The sequence below is a fragment of the Macaca nemestrina genome, chromosome 4 (genome assembly GCF_043159975.1).
Source record: "Macaca nemestrina isolate mMacNem1 chromosome 4, mMacNem.hap1, whole genome shotgun sequence".
NCBI lineage: Eukaryota > Metazoa > Chordata > Mammalia > Primates > Cercopithecidae > Macaca > Macaca nemestrina.
The window spans coordinates 145,255,426-145,274,682 of NC_092128.1; the positions used below are offsets into that span (position 1 = coordinate 145,255,426).

Genomic DNA, 19,257 nt, shown 5'->3' on the forward strand with positions numbered 1-19,257 from the left:
CTCTTGTTGCCCAGGCTGGAGTGCAGTGGTGCGATCTCGGCTCAGAGCAATCTCTGCCTCCCAGGTCCAAGCGATTCTCCTGCTTCAACCTCCTGAGTAGCTGGGATCACACGCACGCGCCACCACGCCTGGCTAGTTTTTGTATTTTTAGTAGAAATGGGGTTTCTCCATGTTGGTCAGGCTGGTCTTGAACTCCCGACCTCAGGTGATCCTTCGCCTCCCAAAATGCTGGGATTACAGGTGTGAGCCACCGCGCCCGGCCATCTCATTATATTTTTAATTGGATTATGTTTTTATTGTTGAGTTGTAAGAGTTCTTTATATATTCTAGATGAAAGCCCCTTTATTAGATTTATAATCTAAAAATACTTTTCTTAGGATTTTGCAGCACTTTTTCCAGCCTCCTTTCATGAGCACGTTCAGTCTCTCTTCAGCTCCTATCTTCAAAAAGAGCAGTGGTTTATCTATCTTCCCAACCCTGATACCAGATCCAGGCTCCAGAAAGCCCTGGGTTTCAGCTTGGGTTCCTGCTGTGTCCGATAGATGAGATGTTTATTTTGTACTTGATCCTTGATCTATCTTTCAGTTTTCTTTTTGATGTTTTATCCATCATCCTTCAGTTTCTAGCAAAGAACCTCATTCAGTCACAAACTCACAGCATCAAATTGTCCTGAAAGACATCTATCAATATTCTATATAGTATGTGTGAGTGTGTGTGTGTACTTTTTAAAAAATTGTAAGGTTAGATCTATTGGCATTTTACTCTTCTTTCTTCCTTTGCCTTTATGCTTAGAAAGGTCTCTGTCAATCTAAGAGGAGAGAAGCATGATCTTACAATTTCTTATAATGGTTTTCTTCTTTATATTGAACTCTCAAATCCATTTGGAATCTGTCTTCTTATTGTGCATGTAGGAATTCAAGTCTAGGACCTTCTGAACTGTTTACTAATTTTTTCAGCATTTTCCAGTGCTTTTTAAATGCCATAAATTAGGTATTTTAGATATTAAAATATCTTTGTGTCACTTTCAGAGTATATTTCAGTTTTAATTCTAACCCATTGCTTAATTGTTTTTAATCCTTGCACCAGAAGCTGAAAGCATAGCTTTTGTGTGTATGTGTGTCTCCTCTAACACTAGCACAGGGCTGGTTATATTATAGGTGCTCAACAAATATTTGCTGGATGAATTTATGATTGAAGGTTAGAACACGGGAAGGATACGGAGGGCAAGTGTTGTAAGATGCTGATGAGGACGTTGTTGGAATGGCTGACCCTGAAAGAAGAAAAACTAGTATCTGGCTCAGTGCCTATCACATTGTAGGCACTCAATAAAATATTTAAGATGTGAGAAAAGTTTTGAAGTGGTAAGCTCTATATGAGTTACTTCCTCCAACTGAATTATCCCCCTCTCTACTATTGCTCTAACCCACCTAAAAACTCTTAGCCAGTCCCACCCTTCACTTTTTTTTTTTTTTTTTTTTTTTTTAGACAGAGTCTCACTCTGTCACCCAGGTTAGAGTGCAGTGGCGCTGTCTTGTCTCACTGCACCTCCGCCTCCTGGGCTCAAGTGATTCTTGTGCCTTAGCCTCCCGGTTAGCTGGGATTACAGGCACGCACCACCATACCTGGATAATTCACCCTTGACTTTTAGGTGGCGTTTGGCACTGTCTGCCTGACAAAAATCAGCACCTCTCAGAAACTCAGATCTACGCTGATCTGGCAACCAGGTAACAATTGTTCCCACAATGATAAATGATGATAACCTTTGTGAGTCTAGAGTCTCAGAGCTTTCTTCCTGACAGCTGGCCTATCAACTAAGACTCACTGTACACTGGCTGTCACAGCATTGTAGAGTAAAAGGAGCATTGACTTAGATTCTGAAGCTGTGAGTTTCTGCTTCTAAAATGTTTCAGCTCCGTGCCTGTTGGCAAGTAGTACTTAACTCCTCTGAGTCACAATTTCTTCATCTGTAAAATAGAGATAATAACATCAACCCAAAGGGATGTTATAACAGTTAAATGAGGTAACTCAGATAAAAGAGCTCTTTAATGAGAAAGTGCTACATTGGAAAGATTATAACTACCCGCATCGTACTTTACCTTGCTTCCAACATGTAATCCCACCTCCAGACAGCATAGAATCTTCAAGACTAGAGGCTTCTCTTTCCCTCTCTCTTCCTGCAGGTCTTCCTGCCTATTGAGATTCTACCTATTCTTGAAGGCCCAGCCTTAGTCCGTTCTTATTCCCAAATACTTCTTCCCACTTCTGCCCACAGGCATTTTCCTTTCTTTGAACTGACTTTATTCTCACCTGTCATCCACATATTAACCCTAGTTATATCCTCCTTATTTTGTAAGGGGTGAACACCTTCAAGAGAACCTTCAAATCTGTAAGTAGTGGCCAAATCACACTCTTCTTCTTTTATTGTTACTTTTAGAGATGGGGTCTCGCTATGTTGCCCAGGCTGGTCTTGAACTCCTGGTCTCAAGCATTCCTCCTCCCTCAGCTTTTCAAGTAGCTGGGACTACAGGCACACACCACGACTCACATTCTTCTTAGGAATACCCCGCAGTGCCTAATGCCAAGCTAGGTCCAAATAGATGGTTAATATCTATTATTACATGAATAGTAAAGAAAGCATGATGGTTGTCATTTCACTGGGCTGGTATTTTCTGTACTTGTGGGTTGGATTATTTTAAATCAGTGAAACCAAAATGGTACATTTTCAATAGTGGTATGTCTTCAGTAGTGGTATGTTTCTGATGTCTTCAAATATACAGATCTCTTAACTGTACAGTGGACATAGTTGTAAAGGGATGAGGGGTCAGGGTCAACAGGACGCTCTGGGCAATGAAGTTAGAAGTAGAATCACAGAAGGTTGGCTCTGGAAAGAATGAACATTACAGAACACTTATTGCAACCTTAACATTTTGTTGTTGTTGTTGTTGTTGTTGTTGTTGAGACAGAGCTTTGCTCTGTTGCCCAGGTTGGAGTGCAATGGCACAATCTCGGCTCACTGCAACCTCCACCTCCCAGGTTCAAGCGATTCTCCTGCCTCAGCCTCCTGCGTAACTGAGATTACAGGTGCACTCTACCATGCCTGACTACTTTTTGTATTTTTAGTAGAGACAGGGTTTCACCGTGTTGGTCAGGCTGGTCTCGAACTCCTCATCTCATGATCCACCTGCCTCGGCCTTCCAAAGTGCCGGGATTACAAGCACGAGCCACCATGCCCAGTCGCAACCTTATCATTTTTACAAGACAGGAAACCAAGGCCTGCAGTGCCTCTTTGCTTTCCCATGCTGGTCAGGCTGGTCTCGAACTCCTGACCTCATGATCCACCTGCCTCAGCCTCCCAAAGTGCTGAGATTACAGGCATGAGCCACCGCGCCTGGTTGCAACCTTATCATTTTTACAACACAGAAAACCAAGGCCTTCAGTGCCTCCTCGCTTTCCCAAGGTCAGTGATCGGAACCACGAGACAGGACCCTGGACTCCCCAGGCAGGGCTCTTTCCCCTCTGATGAGTTCAGCTTCTTACATGTTTTACCAAGTCTTGATTCATAACTTAGAACAGAGATGGGGCAGGAACCTCAGGCATAACCCAAAAGGCTGGGAGAGCCAAGTACAGGATAAATACTCACATTTCATCCCCAGGGATGTCTTTCTGCCCAAACCACCTTGCTTGGAAGCTGTGGAGGTCTTCTGGTTGGGCTTGTGTCAAAGTTCAAAACAATGCAACTTGCGGATGTTCACATTCCAATGGGAAAGAAAGCCTTTGACCAGCAAGTGATGCAAAAGCCATCCTGTCTCCCTGCATCCTTTGTTTTTCCGTTTGCTTTTCACACTGCCAGTCCTGACTACGGAGCCTCTGTCTTACAGAAAATGACAGAGAAGGCTGGGTTTGGTTCAAGATGAATTCTGGGTCCCGAAAAGTGTGTGGGTTGCAAAGTAATTGTCCTACAGGAGAATATGGGTATTCGAGCAAATCTCACCTTTCACTCCCCCCATTAAACAGGGCCTGAACAATACCCTGCTGACTCACGCCAATGATGCTGTCAGAGGTTTTACCTGTGATTTTCCAAACAGCAGGTTTTGGGTCAGCATAGCAAAGGCTGTCTGATCAAATGATGGGCTCTTTTCCTCTAAAAGACAGTAGTAAAGAACAAAAAGTCGGCATGCCCAGAAGAATTCGCAAGGCTCAGGCGACAGCGTAGTGACTGCTATTGGAAATGTACAGGTCTCTCATCTACCATGAACATGGAAAGGGGATGAGGGTGCAGAGTCAGGGTCACAGTCAACAGGACACGCTGGGCAGTGGAGTTAGAATTGTAGAGGGATGGCTCTGGAAAGAGTACATTTTATTTTATTTTATTTATTTGTTTTTGAAACAAAGTCTCTATCGCCCAGGCCAGAGTGTATTGGCACGATCTTGGCTTACTATAACCTCTGCCTCCCAGATTCAAGTGATTCTCCTGCCTCAGCCTGCCGAGTAGCTGCGATTACAGGCCCGTGCCATCACACCTGGCTAATTTTTGTATTTTTAGTAGAGATGGGGTTTCACCATGTTGGCCAGGCTGGTCTTGAACTCTGGACCTCAGTGATCTGCCCACCTCAGCCTCCCAAAGTGCTGGGATTACAGGTCTGAGCCACCACCCCTGGCCTGGAAAGAGTAAATTTTACAGATCATTTATTCCAACCTTATAATTTCACAAGAAAGGAAACCAAGGTCTGGAGTGGTTCATTGCTTTTGCAGAACCCAGGGAGCCACCTGACTCCCTCTGAAGTTTAAGTTTATGTGTCAACTTGACTGGGCTAAGGGATGCCCAGGTGGCTGGTAAAACCTTACTTCTGGTGTGTCTGTAAGGGTGCTTCTGGAAAAGATTAGCATTTGAATCAGTAGACTGAGTCAAGAAGATCCTGTCTCACCAATGTGAGCAGGCATCATCCAATCCACTGAGAGCCTAACAAGAGCAGAAAAGCAGAGGGAAGGCCAATTCTGTCTTTCATTCTCCTTGGGCTGAGACATCCACCTTCTCCTGCCCTGGGCCATCAAAGCTCCTGAGCCTTTGAACGCAGACTGAACTGCACCACCTGTTTTCCTGGTTCTCCAGCTTGCAGATAGCAGATCATGGGACTTAGCCTTTATTGTTTAAAAAAATTAATTCTTAATTATCATGGGTACATAGTAGGTGTATACGTTTATGGGGTACATGAGCTACTTCGACATAGGCATGCAAGGCATCATTATCATCACATCGTGAAAAATGGAGAATCCATCCCCCCTTAGGTGTTTATCCTTTGTGTTACAAGCAATCCAAGGAGACTCTTCATTATTTTAAAATGTGCAATTAGGGCTGGGCACAGTGACTGACGCCTGTAATCCCAGCACTTTGTGAGGCTGAGGCGGGTGGATCACGAGGTCAGGAGATCGAGATCATCCTGTTTAACATGGTGAAACCCCATCTCTACTAAAAAATACAAAAAATTAGGCGGGCATGGTGGCAGGCACCTGTAGTCACAGCTACTCAGGAGGCTGAGGCCGGAGAATGGCATGAACCTGGGAGGCGGAGCTTGCAGTGAGCCGAGATCGCGCCACTGCTCTCCAGCTGGGGTGACACAGCGAGACTCCGTCTCAAAAAAAAAAAAAATGCAATTAAATGATTATTGACTACAGTACCTCTGTTGTAGCAGCAAATACTAGGTCTTACTGTTTCTTTCTAACTATTTTTCGTACCCATTAACTATCCCCACCTCACCCCTGCCTACCAAGCCTCCATTATTGCATAAGTCAATTCATATTTTATATTTATTCATTTTATAAATATATACATTATTTATTTATATATATTTTTCGAGACAGAGTCTCGGTCTATCGCCAGGCTGGAGTGCAGTGGCGTGATCTCGGCTAACTGCAACCTCCACCTCTCAGGTTCAAGTGATTCTCCTGCCTCAGCCTCCTGAGTAACTAGGACTACAGGCGTGAGCCACCATGCCCAGCTAAGTTTTGTATTTTTAGTAGAGTCAGGGTTTCACCATGTTGGCCAGGCTGGTCTCAATTTCTTGACCTCGTGATCCTCCTGCCTCAGCCTCCCAGAGTGATGGGATTATAAGCATGAGCCACTGTGCTCGGCCATTATTTATTTATTTTATAAATATAATATAGTATTTATTTATTTTATAAACATATACATTATTCATTTATTTTATAAATATATAAACAAGTTAATTATAAATACATAAACTATAAATATATAAACTATGTATCAGTGTATAAATATATAAATATATGCATTATTTATTTACAAATATATAACTATAAATTATAATTATATAAACAATTTGTTTATTATATATATTTATTGTATAGATATATAAATATTCGTGTGTGTATATATACACACACATAAATTCTGTTGGTGCCATTTCTTTAGAGAACTCTGACTAAAGCACTTTCCACGCAGTGTTCTTTTCTCTATGATGAGTTCAGCTCCTTAGATATTGTTCCAAGTCCAAATTACCTTTAAGGACCGAGGGCAGAAGGATTTTGGAGGCTCACCTCTGCTTTGAATGGCCATTGTGTGGATCCTGCCTTTGAGAGGGTCTTCACAGCCCCGCGACAAAACCTGGCAGATGGGAATGGTGTTTCAGGACCTCCAAGGATTCTCAGGGAATCCTGAGAATGGAATTCACATCACAGAGGACTTTAGTCTGTTTCTACCTGACAGCAGAAAAGACAAACTGAAGCAATCTGCTAAGCCGATTTGCCGATGGTTGGTTACACAGAGGGCCAACGTGGTGTTTGCCCTGGAATCTGTAGGAAGAGCCAGTCCTTTGGATGTCAGACACTCTGGGTTCCCTGGAAGGCCTTGTGGATGGGTTTAACTCTGGATCCAGATGCTCTGTCACCAAACCTCCTCATGGACATTGTGGTGTTACTTTTCTGATCTTAGCCTCAATATCTTCGGTTCTAAAACCAGATTCATGAGACCAGGTCGACGGTATCATCTCTCACCCTTACAGAGACCCAGCACCATGGCTGGCAAAACTCTCAGCTCAATAAATGGGGGTCATCTGTTATTATCGTGATTGTTATTATGTGGGTGAAAGGGGGAAGAGTCAAAAGCTACCAAGTTTTTACCCCCAGACTCAAAAGCCCAACCTGGAGAAGTATAGAAGGAAATCATTCTTTTATTTATTCAAGAAATATTTATCAAAAATCTATTATGTGCTAATAACTGTGCTGAAGCTACAATTAGAAGTCACACAAACCTGGCTGTTTCCTCTCAGAGCCTACGGTGTGGGAGAAAGAGAGATGATTATTCAAACAATAAGCAAAGTATATGTATCCATAGGAAATCACAGGACTGGGCTGGGCATGGTGGCTCATGTCTGTAATTCCAGCTACTTGTGGGGGCCAAGGTACGAAGATTTCTTGAGCCCAGGTGTTTAAGGCTGCAGTGAGCTATGATCACACCACTGCACTCCAGCCTGGGCAACAGAGCAAGACTCTCTCTCTTAAAAAAAAAAAGGTAGGACAAAAATAGCATAGGCCCATGGGAGCACAAAGAAGATAACCTTCTCTGATCCAAATTATATCTTAAGTTGTCTCAACAGAGAATGAGGCCCAGTGGGACCACATATAGATTTGCTTTCATTCACTTATGACTCGGAGACTTTTCCGTGTCAGATTGTTTAGGATAGAACCATGTCCTTCATTTCTCCTTTTGCATCAACCCTAGTACTTAGCACATAATATATTGGTCTTCAGTTCGTATTTGTTAAATGAATTGAATGGATTACATGTCTTACATTGAGGTGAAATTTATATAACATAAAACTCATCATTTTAAAGTGCACAATTCCATGGCATTTAGTAATTTCACAATATTGTGCAATCGTCACCTCTATCTCATCCAAAGACACTTTCAACACCCCGAAAGGAAACCCCATCCCTCTGAGCAGTCATGCCCCAGCCCCTGGCAACCACTAATCTACTTTGTTGTCTCTGTGGATTCACCTATCCTGAACACTTTATATAGAGAATCATAAAATAGGTGACCTGTTGTGTCTGGATTCTTTCTCTTAGAAAGAATATTTTGGAGGTTTAGCCATGTTTTAGCATATATCAGTACTTCATTCTTTTTTTATGGTGAATGGATTACTCTTTTTTTTTTTTTTTTTTGAGACGGAGTCTCTCTCTGTCGCCCAGGCTGGAGTGCAATGGCGAGATCTCGGCTCACTGCAAGCTCCGCCTCCTGGGTTCATGCCACTCTCCTGCCTCAGCCTCCCGAGTAGCTGGGACTACAGGGGCCCACCACCACGCCTGGCTAATTTTTTGTATTTTTTTTTTTTTTAGTGGAGACTGGGTTTCACCTTGTTAGCCAGGATGGTCTCCATCTCCTGACTTCGTGATCTGCTCACCTCGGCCTCCCAAAATGCTGGGATTACAGGCGTGAGCCACCGCACCCGGCCTGAATGGATTACTCTTAATGATAGCATAGTAGTTTATCCTGTGGATGGAATGTAATTTAATTAATCACCTCTCATTTCTGGGCACTTAAATGCCACCTTTGCTCACATATTTAATGATTCATTGAATAGTTTTTGTGCATATATGCACAGAATTTTATGGGCTTGTAAGGCTAGTTTGTGTTAAACACAGGTGGCGTTTATTTATGTAATTAATAAGCAAACAACTTAATTAACATTTTATCACTACTATTTTTATTTAATTGACAAGTAAAAATTACATATATTTATGGCATACAACATGATTCTTTTTATAAAGATGGAGTCTTGGAGTCTTGCTTTGTCGCTCAGGCTGAAGTGCAGTGGCACCATCTTAGCTCACTGCAGCCTCAAATTTCTGGGCTCAAGCAGTCCTCCCACCTCAGCCTCCCAGTAGCTGGAACTACAGGTGTAAGCCACCATGCCAAGCTCAACTTGATGTTTTGAAATATGTAGACATTGTGGAATGGCTAAATCAAGTCAATTAACATATGCATTATTTTACATATTATTGCTTATTTGGATTCTTTTGTCATTATTTCTTGAAGTAAACTATCTTCCCCTTTCTCTTTCTCTGTTCTTTCTGGAACACCCATAGTACATATATTGGTTTGACTGATGGTGTCTCATAATTCTTGTAGGTATTCTTCACCCTTTTTCATGCCTTTTTCTTTTTGTTCCTCTGACTGGATAATTTTAAATGACTTATCTTTGAGCTCATTGATTCTCCTGCTTGATCTAGTCTGCTGTTGAAGCACTCTATAAAATTTTTAGTTCAGGCATTATGTTCATTAACTCCAGAATTTCTGTTTAGTTCTTTTTATTTTCCCATCCTTTTGTTGAGATGCTTGTTTTGTTTGTGGATTGTTTTCCTGATTTTATTTAGTTGCTCATCCATAGTCATCCTGAGTTTCTAGTTGTCCTACTGTTTTCTTGATTTTATTTAGTTGTCTGTCTTGTAGCTCACTGAACCTCTTTAAGATGATTACTTTGAACTATGCATTTGGGCTTGATGCTTGAGTCCATAGGGGCTGGCCTGACACAGGGATAGACCTGAAGCCTGAACCGGAGCCTGCCTGGAGGCTGTGGGGTGGGTGTGGGGCAGCTGTTGGCCTGAAAGCTCTGTTCACAAAGGTGGGTGTGTATCCTGGGGCTGTAGGTGCTGGCTTGGCTCTGCCATGGATCTGGAGACTGGGTTCCATGGGGGCCAGTTTAGCGCTGGGGTCTACAGGGTTGGGCCTGGACCCTGGGTCTGGCTGGAGCTTGTGGTCACAGGGCCCAGCCTGGATCCTGTATCCATGGAGGCTATCCTGGAGTGGGTGTCTTCAGGCGTCAACCTGGTACCAGGATGGGCCATGAGGCTGGGTCTGTGGGTACTGACCTGGAGTCTGGTGCTGTGGGGGCTGGCCTGGTGCTGGGAATGATTTACAGACTGAGTCTTTGGGGCCAGCCTGATGTTGGGGTGTGCCTGGAGACTGAGTTTAGGCAACCACCCCAGAGTCAGGGGACTTAGAGGATGGCCTGGCATTGAAGCAGGTTTAAAGGCTCAGTCTATGGGTGCTGGCCTGAAATCTAGGGCTTCAGTGGCTGGTCTGGCAGTGGGACAGGCCTGGAGACTAAGTCTGTGGGGCCAGTGTAGAACCTGGGGCCAGCTTGATGGTAGATTGGGCCTGGAGCCTGAGGCTGTGGGAACCAACCTAGGGCTGGGGTAAGCCTGGAGACTGAGTCTGCAGAGCAAACCTGGAGCCTGGGGCTGCAGGGAACTACCTGGCATGGGGTTGTATTGGAATGAATCAGTGTCAGGGTTCAAGGCAAAGTCTGGTGCTCACTTTACTCTCCTGTCCCTGCATGGATGGCATTTCTCTCTCCATGCTGGGCTGCCAAAGCTCGAAGGAAGGGTGATGTGAGTGATGTAAAACTATCCTTCTTACCCTCTCCCATGTTTCTTCTTATTTCTGTACAATATCCAGGTGCTATACTCTCTCACCTGATTTCCTTAGCCCTTGTGAAGGTATTTTCGTTCGTGGATAGTTGCTAAAATTAATGTTTCTATAAGGATACAAGAGCTGGAAAGTCATTCTGTCATCTTGTTGATGTCACCAGTTTAATTAACTTTTTATTAACCAAACTGACCCGTTTTCAACTGGTCATTTCATCGAAATCGCTGAACTGGGAGCCTCATATAGGCACAAAGCAAACATCCTGGCAAGGGAAAAGTTACAATGAGAAAGGCGAATGAATCCAGTAGAGATTCTAATATGCCTTTCTTCCGAGCCACAGGGGAGAGCACTTACATCTTCCCAAACATAATTACGTTCCTGGTGTTTAATGAATACAACTTTAATTCATGCTACACAATTGAAATCTGCTAAAACCCAAGACATGGGGGAAGCTTCCCTGTATTTGCTGATCTGGTATATAAAAATAAAGCTTTCAATGTCTGGAGATTATTGATTTGGTTGTTTACTTGGGAAAGTCCAGTGGGGCATCCCTGCGAGCAATTGCCTAATGTGTCTTCACATGTTAAGCAAACCTGAAAAGAAGTCCGCCAGTGAAGGATGCCAGCCGGTGGACCCAGGGGCATAGCAAGGCTCATGGAGTTCCGGCATCCAAACGGATCAATAGTTTTCAGTCTTGGGCAGATACAACCATCGCTTGGGGAGATTATTAAAAATGCAGATGCTCATGCCAATTTGCTAAATCTGACTCTATAACAAAGGGCCTAAGAATCTTTTTTTTTTTTTTTCAAAAGTTTCCCAGGTAATTCTGATCCACATCAAAGCTCAAAGACCACTAGACTCAATCATTGAGAAGATGTATATTGTTCAGCTCCCGCAACAGAAGAGATTTTCCTAAATGGTCCCTCCACTCACATCGAGGAATGCTATGAGGACCTGCTCTACAAATTCACTCCTGCAGTACTGTAGACGTGATATTGAAGCTGCTGCTTTGCCTTTTCCGTGAAGCTCCATGTGAAAGAAAACATTTTAAACCCACTGGTCTAGCAAATTTTGGCTCCTCCTGAAGACTTAATATACTTCGAGGGAGGGGGAACAGGAACAATGAGTATTTGTAATTATATTTTTCATTTCCTTTTGGTGGCCAGGACTCTGTCCTCAATTTGAGTTTTCATACCTATCCTTTTGCCTGATAGAATCATATGAAATTCTTGGATTTCCGCCAGGTGTATCCCTCTGTTATCTCTACATTTTCTACATGTATGTCATATGCCAGAATTTAACACTGATTTTCCTGTTTATCAGAATGCTTATATTCTTGGATGCCTTCTCAGAGTCTTTTTGTAGAATGATAGAATGAGTTACGGTGAGAGTGTGTGTGTGTGTGTTTGCTTATCTACCTATTTATATTTCTTTTAAAAATATTTATTTATTATGTATTTATTTTATTTTATTTTGAAGGCAGGGTCTCGCTACATTGCCCAGGCTGATCTCCAATTCCTGGACTCAAGCAATCCTCCTGCCTTGGCCTCCCAAAGTGCTGGGATTACAGGTGTGAGCCACCGTGCTTGGCCAATATTTCTTGAGTCCTGACTGTCTTGTGCAGTCTGTAGCACCGTGGTGTCTCTCTCTATTCCTCAATCCTAACAGTGTTCTCACTAAAGCAAGTGCTAAGAATGTAAATGGAAGGGTGGTGCCATTGATTAAAAACTGCATTAAGAATGCTGTGATTAAAATGATAGGCTGTGAGAGCTTTACAATGAAGCAAGGCTAGATAGTATTTCCTCCAAGGGTCTTCCCATTTCCCCATCTTTGCCTCCACCTCTGAGATTTGAGGAGGCTGGCTGGCACAAGGGGCCACGGTGTGGCTTCCTTCCTCAGTCAGTTTGCTGAGTCCCAGTCCTCTGAACTTGGCCAGGTGCCTGACAATTCTTGCATAAGCAATAGACCAGAACATATGGATGAAACAGGATAAATCCCTCTCTGCCTCAGAGAAACAACTCCTAGTTTACATGCTGGTGGCTGTGGCTTAGCCATGTCATCTTCAAAAGGCAGGGATAAGATGACTTTAAAAGAGGAAGAAATTTGTTTTACCACTCACACCTTTAATCTGCTCTGGCAGAACTGGCTTTCGTAGTGGGCCAGTCTGAAAGAGGGGCTCACATCTCAAGACTTTCAGCTAAGACCCTGGAGAGGTGATTATACAAGCCTGCAGCGGTGTAGACTGCTAATGACTTTTGCACACTGCACAGATCACAGGATGCCCGCAGAACCCAGTTGCCGACAAAAGTCCTCCTCTGTCTGCTCTACTAAATTGAGTCCTCTGGAACACATCGCATTCACATAGAAAAAGCTAGAAATAATAAGACAGCAATTATTTCTGTTTCCTGACCCAGAAACACTGTTTGTGTTTAAAACATGACCATGTCCTTCTTTAGTTTCAGAAATGAATCAATAGTTCAATACCTGTTGGCTTCCTATTGCTGTCTCTCTGGTCCTAGCTGTTCTTTCTCTCATTTTGATGAGTAAATTATTTTCCTGGGAAACAAATGGGATCAGACGGGTTAAATGGTCCACAGTGCCTATGGCAGCAAGCTGTGAACAGAAAGAACAGGGAGACCACCACGCTAATGAGAAATAACAAATTCATGTGGGTCATTTGCCGATTTACATACCACACGTGCATTGATTTATCTCTGTGGGGGAAAACTATTCTCCCCTTTGACAACTAAGATATACAGGGGTCAAAGGACAATCCTAGACATTTATACTAGCAGGTGATGGATCAGGGTTCCTTCCACATGCTACGACCCTTTTAAAAAGTTTTTATTTTAGATTCATGGGGTACATGTGCAAGGTTTGTTACATGAGTAGATTGCATGATGCTGAAGTTTGGGCTTCCATTGAACCTGTTACCCAAATAGTGAACAGAGTACCCAATAGGTAGATTTTCAACCCTTGCCTCTCGCCCTTCCTCCTTCCTTTTGGAGCCCCCAGGATCTATTGTTCCCATCTTTATGTCCCTGAGTACCCAGTGTTTAGCTCCCAATTATAAATGAGAACATGCAGTATTTAGTTTTCAGTTTCTGTGTTGATTTACTTAAGATAATGGCCTCCAGCTGCATCCATGTTACTGCAAAGGACATGATTTTGTTCCTTTTTTTTTTTTTTTTTTTTTTTTGAGATGGAGTCTCGCTCAGTTGCCCAGACTGGAGTGCAGTGGCGTGATCTCGGCTCACTACAAGCTCCACCTCCAGGGTTCACGCCATTCTGCCTCAGCCTCCCAAGTAGCTGGGACTACAGGTGCCCGCCACCATGCCCGGCTAATTTTTTGCATTTTTAGTAGAGACGGGGTTTCACCATGTTAGCCAGGATGGTCTCGATCTCCTGACCTCGTGATCCGCCCTCCTCGGCCTCCCAAAGTGCTGGGATTACAGGTGTGAGCCACCGTGCCTGGCTGATTTTGTTCTTTTTTATGGTTGCATAGTATTCCATGGTATATACGTACCACATCTTCACTATGCAATCTCCGCTGATGGGCACCTGGGTTGGTTCCATGTCTTTGCTATTGTAAATAGTACTGCGACAAACATGTGAGTGCAGGTGTCTTTTTGGTAAAACAATTTAATTTTGCAGGGTAGGGGGTAGATACCCAGTGATGGGATTGCTGGGTTAAAAGATAATTCCATTTTTAGTTCTTTAAGAAATCTCCAAACTGCTCTCCACAGAGGCTGAACTAATTTACAATCCCACCAGTCGTGTATGAGTGTTCCCCTTTCTCCGCAACCCTGCCAACTTCAGTTAATTTTTTATTTTTTAGTAATAGCCATCCTGACTGATGTGAGACGGTATCTCATTATGGTTTCGATTTTGCGAGCCAAGACTCCTACATCCTGCCATATTCTTCAGTACTCAGCTTGTGCCAGGTGATAAGTTGACTATCCAAAGGGTAAACTGAAGCTTGAAAATGCCTGGGATGGGCACATTCTAGACCTGATGAAGACCATCCACCCCAGACCAGCATCCTCTGAATCACAGAAGTCCTCACGTTCCCCACTGCCTGCCACATTGTTTTTCAGCTCAACTAGTTTTGCCAGATACATGTAAAGAGTTAGCATTTTAAAATAATCTGGGTGTGTTTTTTTCAAATTGGATAGTGTGTTTGTTTTTCCCTGTAAATGATTTGACTTCATAGCGCATAAAATAAATGGAAAATCTCAGCATCATTCTCATGTTAGACGCTGTTATCCAGAAATATCTATTTTGGTGCTCACAAATTTGTTTTTCCTTTCTCTCATTTGGGGAGGATGAAAGCTGCAAAGCTGTTTATCTCCCCCAAATTAGCCATGTGCTGACTCTGAGATATTAATAACCACTCCTCACAGCACTAATGTTTATGTCTGAGAGAGGTCAAGTGGCGATCGCCATCGAGGGAGAGTGGCCAAGATAAAAATGCAAGCAACTGGAGTTGTTGATCGCTCCTGACTGTGCCTGTTTCTATCTCTACTGATCAATTACTACCCTGCAGTCCAGGGATCTGACTTCTCAGAGCCATGACTGCTACTGCCACTCAGGACCTAAGGGATGCTGTCACTCTGTCCCAAGTCTCCAACATGGAACAGGCTTTGCTGACTCTTCCCCCTACAGCAGATGCTCCTATTTCTCAGATGGGCATTGCCTGGTGCCAAACCAGAGTCTTCAGTTGCTGCAAACCCTTGCATTTCTTCACCACCTCCCAAAGGTGGTGCAGCAGGGTCTAAAGCAAGCTTGTCCAACCTGCGGCCCAGGAAGGCTTTGAATGCGGCCCAACACAAATTCGTAAACTTTCTTAAAGCATGAGAGCCGGGCGGTAGCTCATGCCTGGAATCCCAGCACTTTGGGAGGCAGAGGAGGGCGGATCGCTTGAGGTCAGGAGTTCGAGACCAGCCTGGCCAACATGGCGAAATCCTGTCTCAACTAAAAATACAAAAATTAGCCAGGCATGGTGGTGTGCACCTGTAATCCCAGCTACTCAGGAGACTGAGGCAGGAGAATCACTTGAACCCAGGAGGCGGAGGTTGCAGTGAGCTGAGATCGTGCCACTGCACTCCAGCCTGAGTAACAGAATAAGCCTCTGCCTCAAATAATAATTATTATCATTATTATGAGGTGTTTTTTTTTTTGCGTTTCTTGTTTTTTGTTTTTTAACTCATCAGCTATCGTTAGTGTTAGGGTATTTTTTGTGTGGCCCAAGGCAATTATTCTTCCAATGTGGCTTAGGGAAGCCAAAATATTGGACATCCGTGGTCTGAAGTGTGAAGCTCTCCTACTTCTCTCAAGAGTGAGCCAAGTTAAGGCTAAATACAAGATATATCTTTTGAGACAGAGGAGCACACTGAGGTATCAGACAACCTGGGTTCCCATCTTGGCTTCCTGTCTCCCCTAAACATGGTTAAGTCCCTTAATCGCTCACTGTCTCCATTTTCTCATTTGTAAACCATTAATTATTATAGATCATATATACTTATTATATATACTGTGAATTATATATACCTTCAAAAAGCTGTTGTGGCATTTGGTGAAGCGAAGCTAAGACCTGGCTGAGAAAAAAAAAAAAAAAGTTATTATAACAATCACAATGATGAGAGAGTTCAAGTTTTCTGGGAAAATGGGCATCTTTCTTTTTTTTTTTTTTTTTTTTTTGAGACGGAGTCTCGCTCTGTGGCCCAGGCTGGAGTGCAGTGGCCGGATCTCAGCTCACCGCAAGCTCCGCCTCCCAGGTTTATGACATTCTCCTGCCTCAGCCTCCCATGTAGCTGGGACTACAGGCGCCCGCCACCTCGCCCGGCTAGTTTTTTTTTTTTTTTTTTTTGTATTTTTTAGTAGAGACGGGGTTTCACCGGATTAGCCAGGATGGTCTCGATCTCCTGACCTCGTGATCCACCCGTCTTGGCCTCCCAAAGTGCTGGGATTACAGGCTTGAGCCACCACGCCCAGCCGAAAACGGGCATCTTTCTAAAGTGTCTGGATTTGTAGAAATGCCCCCAGAAAGAGAAACAAGAAAAGATTCTGCTCCAAGTAGAACACTTCTCTGAGGAGGAGCCAGACCCTCCTAAAAAAGATTGAAGAATCCAAGATGCTATGGAGGTTCTTGAGTCCCTGTTAGGTCTGAAGTAGCTCCCAGAATCATCTCTTCATCCTTCTGCAATGCTCAGGATGAAAACATTAACATATGCCTTCTGGGTTGAAATATAAAATACTTGAAATGTCAGATTGGGCTCATCAGAGAAGTAGCAATTGAAACACCTGCTGTTTCTGTAATGGGCAGCGGTTTGCAAAGGACAGCATCCACGTACTCTGATCATAAAACACTATGCAACAACAGAGAGCTGCATTCAATTTGCAGTGCTAAAGCTTCTGTTTAGGCAGTGAAAAGCTCTCCTTAGGAGTTAATAAAACCATAATGACCAGGTATCAGAGTCTCTTAACTTCCGTCAGCTTGGGCACTTTCTCTCCGAGGAAGTCTATGATGTCATTTAAGTCCATCCTCTCACGTCCATTCTTGGTGAAGTGATAATCATTATTCTCTTGGGGCTACCCAGCACCTGACCCCTCTTAACATGTTTTGGAGAAATAACTCCCCTCTAAAATAGAAGCCAAAAGTGCAAGCTACTCATTTTCTCAGATTCTCTTGCAGGTGGATGCACGACCTGGCTCAGCTGATCACGAGCTCCTGCCTGGACTCCAAGTAGGAAGTAAGAGATGTGAAGAAGCAGAAACCACGTAGGGTCATTTTTGCAGCTGGCCCAGCAGCTGCATTTCCAGTCCCGATTCCCGAGTCACAAGCATCATGTAGTGGCAGCTGTGTCTCCATGGAGCCATTTTACAGTGGACATCATTCCCGCTTGCATACCCTCTGTGTATGGTTCTCAGATCCTTCCAGAGCTTCTGTGAGCTCCTTGCTATGTGGCTGGTGCTCCTCTTCTATTCAGCATGTATTTTTTTTCCTTCCTTCCTTCCTTTCTTCCTTCCTTCCTCCCTCCCTCCCTCCCTCACCTTTCCTTCCTTCCTTTCTTTCCTTCTTCCTTTCTTTACTTCTTCCTTTCTTTACTTCTTTCTTTCCCTTCCTTCCTTCCTTCCTTCCTTCCTTCCTTCCTTCCTTCCTTCCTTCCTTCCTTCCTTCTCTCTCTCTCTTTCTTTCTTTCTTTCTTTTTTTTTTTTTTTTTTTTTTTTTTGAGACGGAGTCTCGCTCTGTAGCCCAGGCTGGAGTGCAGTGGCCGGATCTCAGCTCACTGCAAGCTCCACCTCCCGGGTTCACGCCATTCTCCGGCCTCAGCCTCCCAAGTAGCTGGGACTACAGACGCTGCCACCTCGCCCGGCTATTTTTTGTATTTCTTAGTAGAGACGGGGTTTCACCGTGTTAGCCAGGATGGTCTCGATCTCCTGACCTCGTGATCCGCCCATCTCGGCCTCCCAAAGTGCTGGGATTACAGGCTTGAGCCACCGCGCCCGGCCTCTTTCTTTCTTTCTTTCTCTCTTTCTTTCTTTCTGTTTTGTTCTCACCCAGGCTGCAACCTCCACCTTCCAGGTTCAAGCAATTCTCCTGCCTCAGCGTCCCAAGTAGCTGGGATTACACGTGTGTGCCACCTCGCCTGGGTAATTTTTGTATTTTTAGTAGAGATGGGGCTTCTCCAAGTTGGCCAGGCTGGTCTCAAGTGATCCACCTGCCTCAGCCTCTCAAAGTGCTGGGATTACAGGCATGAGCCACCATGCCTGGCTAGCATGTACTTCTTTTTCTTCACCTGCCTCACTCCTACTCGTTATTTTATGTTGGGCTGAAACATTACCTCCTCTAAGAAGCCTTCCTTGATATATCCTTCCTTCCATCAGACTATTTTGACTTCCTGATGCCAGGAACTACTCTATGGTTTGAATGTTTTTGTCCCCTACAAAAATACATGTTGAAACTTAATTGCCATTGCAATAGTATTGAGAGGTGTGGTCTTTGGGAGGTGACCAAATCATGAGGGCAGAGACTAGTTGCCCTTAGGCATGGTATTAGTTGCCCTTATCAAATGGCTTGACAGTGAGTTCACGCCTTTTTGCCTTTCTGCTTTCTGCCACATTAGGACACTGTCTTCCTTCCATCTGGCAGGTGCAGTGTTCAATGCACCATCTTGGAAGCAGAGAGCAGCCCTCACCAGACACCAGACTTGCTGGCGCCTTGATCTTGGACTTTCCGGGCTCCAAAACTGTAAGAAAATAAATGTCTCTTCTTTATAAATTATCCAGTCTCTGTATTCTGTTATAACAGCACAAACAGAATAAATAAGGCGAGGTCTTATTTATTCTTTCATCTCAAATGCCCAAGTGAACCGTAGATTTATTTATTTATGTGTTATTTAATCCCAAGTGAACTGTAGATATTCAATAAGTACATCTGTATTATTTTTCCTATGGCTGCTGTATAAATTACTACAAACTTGGTAGCTTAAAACAATACAAATGGCTGGTTGTGGTGGCTCAAGCCTGTAATCCCAGCACTTTGGGAGGCCGAGGTGGGCAGATTATGAGGTCAGGAGATCAAGACCACAGTGACACCTTGTCTGTACTAACAAAAAATTAGCCGGGCACGGTGGTGGGCGCCTGTAGTCCCAGCTACTTGGGAGGCTGAGGCAGGAGAATGGTGTGAACCTGGGAGGGGGAGCTTGCAGTGAGCCGAGATCGCGACACTGCACTCCAGCTGGGCTACACAGATAGACTCCTTCTCAAAAAAAACAATTATCCTCTCACAGGTCTGGAATCCAGAAGTC

The 19,257-nt window shown here is 43.9% G+C and overlaps 1 long non-coding RNA gene across 2 annotated transcripts; it reads right to left on the reverse strand.

The window, feature by feature from the left end:
• Positions 1-12,564: 12,564 nt before the first annotated feature.
• On the reverse strand, positions 12,565-16,047 carry LOC139362576 (uncharacterized). 2 transcript variants are annotated; one of them, XR_011621717.1, is made up of 3 exons: positions 15,998-16,047; positions 12,932-13,003; positions 12,565-12,818 (listed from the first exon to the last, which is right to left on the reverse strand). It is a non-coding gene; the product is annotated as an uncharacterized lncRNA (long non-coding RNA). The 2 variants fall into 2 exon arrangements; XR_011621716.1 differs by having other exon boundaries at positions 12,932-13,060; positions 15,998-16,045.
• Positions 16,048-19,257: the final 3,210 nt, after the last annotated feature.